The sequence below is a fragment of the Mus pahari genome, chromosome 17 (assembly GCF_900095145.1).
Source record: "Mus pahari chromosome 17, PAHARI_EIJ_v1.1, whole genome shotgun sequence".
Lineage (NCBI taxonomy): Eukaryota > Metazoa > Chordata > Mammalia > Rodentia > Muridae > Mus > Mus pahari.
Window position 1 is genome coordinate 45,273,292 of NC_034606.1, and position 2,922 is coordinate 45,276,213.

The 2,922-nt window shown below is 56.1% G+C and overlaps 1 protein-coding gene across 1 annotated transcript in view; it reads left to right on the forward strand.

Moving 5' to 3' along the window:
* Mgat3 (mannosyl (beta-1,4-)-glycoprotein beta-1,4-N-acetylglucosaminyltransferase) overlaps positions 1-2,922 on the forward strand; it is a 44,164-nt gene continuing 41,242 nt past the window's right edge. The window contains exon 1 of the mRNA XM_021217070.2: positions 1-52. The gene's annotated coding sequence lies outside the window, so the exon portion shown is untranslated. The remainder of the gene's footprint in view (positions 53-2,922) is intronic.

Consider the following 2,922-nt stretch of genomic DNA (forward strand, 5'->3'; position numbering starts at 1 on the left):
GCCGCCGCCGCTGTTGCTGCTGCCGCCGCTGCTGAGACCCAGCGGGCGATGGGTGAGTTGACCCTGGAGCCAGGGACCCGCGCCGCAGCTCTGCATCTTCCCCGCACCCCAGGCCTCGCCTCCGCGTCCCCCCCGCACCCCCCCGTACTGGTCCCGCAGCCACGGGGGCGGGGGCCTGGGGCGGAGGAGAGGCGAGATGTGGGGGACTGCTTAACCGGCGCCCCCTGCCCCCACCCGCCTGCTCTCCGCAGCTCTCCGTGGCCGCGGGGCAGAGCCTGGAGCGGCGACCCCCTCCCTTGGCTGGACCGGGGTAGGGTGGGGGCGTCCCGAGGCGCGGAGCTCCAGCCATGCTTTGTGCGCTGCGCTCTCCCTTCCACCTCCGGCGCGGCTCGGGGCTGGGGGCTCGAGGCCTCAGCTCTTGCCTTCCCCATTCCCGACCCCGGGCTGCTGCGGCTGCTGGCCGAGGCCCAGGCGCGGTTGGGGTGCTGGGCGGGTGTGGGGGCTGTGGCTGGAGCTGTAACTACAGCTGCCTTAGTGGGAGCGGGGAAAAGCTTAGGATGAGAGGCCCCCACCTTCTACTGGGGAGGGGTCTCCCTCTCTTTGCACTGCACTGCCCAGGGCGGAGGAGGGCTCCTGGCTGGGGGAGGGCGCTATAAATATCTACAAATAGTTCTGGAATCGGCCTGGGGTGGGGAGGGGAGCTTGCTTGGTTGTGCTAGTGGCGGGGGTGCCTGAGCTGGGGCGCAGCATCTCTGCTTGCTGCGCCCCAGCCCGCTCCGATGGCCTGAGGTTTGATGATGTTCCCTCGCCTGCGGAACTCAGAAGGGGGATGTAGGCAGGAACATTTTCCCTACTGGGATTTTTTTCTGTGGTCCTCCATCATCTCTGGGACACGGGTACAGAAATGCCTTCATGGGGGATTGACCTGGAGGGACACAGTTATTAAAGGTTTAGGCAATGAGCCAACCATGAGGATGACAGGGAGAGCAAGACAAGGCTCTCTCCTTCTGGGAGCTGGCAACTCCAGGATTATTAGTGCTGCCCAACGCTAAGGAGATAGGCAGGGTTTCTGGGAAAGTTAGAAAGAGGTGCTCTTTGCTCTAGGGAGAAAGAACCTACTGGAAGACAAAGTTCCCAGGGCTGAAGAAATAGTAAGAGAAAGGACCTAGATGTGTGCTCTCTGGTGTGTAGCATGGTGGGACACTGAACCACGAGGAGAAACGAGCTGAAGAGTGGGTATCCATGTGTGGCCGGCTGTGGTTGTATAGTGATTAGTACTGTGTGTTATGGCTGCAACAACCATGGTTCGAATTTGAGTCCCAACACCAGTGATAGGACAAATTCGGTGAGAGATGGGGGTATTTTTGGCAGGTGGTGCCAAGGTGTGCCTCTGAGTGAGGACATGAGAGATAGATAGATGGAGGCAGACACACAGGGAGACTGACAGAGATGAGAGAGCTCTGGGGTGACAAGCCCATTTTATGGGCAGCACCTAGCACACCTCCTGCACCTGGCATGAGCTGCTGTTAGGTCCCTGAGGGCAAGCTAGTGGGAACGCCTGATTACCTCTCAAGAGGGAAGCCAAGGCTTCCGAACAGGATGGCCAGGTAGAGAAAATGTGGATGTCCACACACTGGCTCCAGGGGACTGCAGGGAGCTAGCTGTTCTTGGCAGGGATTGAGCAAATGGCCTCAGCGGCCTCTTTTGAAACTCTGTGTCCTGTTGTCAGTGCTCATCAGTTACCCCATGCTGTGCTGTGAGGTATGGTTGTATGTGTGTGTGTGTGTGTGTGTGTGTGTGTGTGTGTATGTGAATGTCTATCAGAGTCTATGTGTGTCTGTGTGTGTTTGTCTGTATATGTGTGTGTATGTGTCTGTCTGTATATGTGTGTGTATGTGTGTGAGTGTATGTCTGTGTGTATATGAGTGTCTGTGAGTATATGTGAGTGTATGAGTGTCTCTGTGTGTAGGTGAGCGTATGTGAGTGTGTATGTGAGTGTCTGAGTGTGTGTGAGAGTGTATGTTTGTCTGTATGTGTGTGAGTGTGTGAATGTGTGAATGTGTGTGTACGTGAGGATCTGTAGCTATCTCACTTCAGGAAGTTGGTGCTCTGAAGCTCGGTTTCCACCTCTGTGAAGTGGAGAGAGTCCTCCCCAGGATTTTGGCGAGGACTGAAAGTGAGGTGGCATGTAAGGATGCCTGACACCCGCAGCATGGTGGGAAATTGCTAGCTGCCGCGTTGGTATTGTTACCTGTAAAATGAGGCCATCTGATGCCAGCTGGCTGTGAGGCCAGTTTCACGGGGGTGGGAGTGGGGGGGCGGGCTGTGCTGAGGATCACGGGAGGACTGATGTGGAAGGGAGGGTCAAGGGAACTGCACAGGACTTCCTTCTGAGATTCTAGGAGGAGGTGACAAGTGAGGAGTGGCCAGCAGGAGGGTGGGTGCTCTACAGAGAAGAGTCCCCTGGTCCCTCTGGGTACCCACCACCATGCAGCTCCTTTCTCAGCGAGAGACTTGAGGCATACTGCTCTGCTCCCAGAGTGCTCTTCTTCTAACCAGATCTAGCCCTTTACTTGGAGACACAGGCTCCCTTCTAGAACTTTCTTCAGACATTCAGGCCAAGAGACATGCTGTGTTCAGGTGAGGGGTAGGGACCCAAGAGAACATAGGCCTTTCCTCAGGTTAGCAACCAGCAGGGCAATAGGTTCCCCTGAAAACTTGGCACCAGCCCAGCCCTGCGCTGGCTGCCAGGGACCCAGGCATCATTACTTGAAGCAGACTTTTGATTCAGTGGCCAGGTCCAGATCTTGACTCTGCCACTTCTCAATCTGTGACTATCTCTCTGACCTCAGTTTCCCTGATTCTCAAATGGGGACAGTGCATATGTTATCATTTGAGCACTTTAAAAAAAAAAAAAAAAAA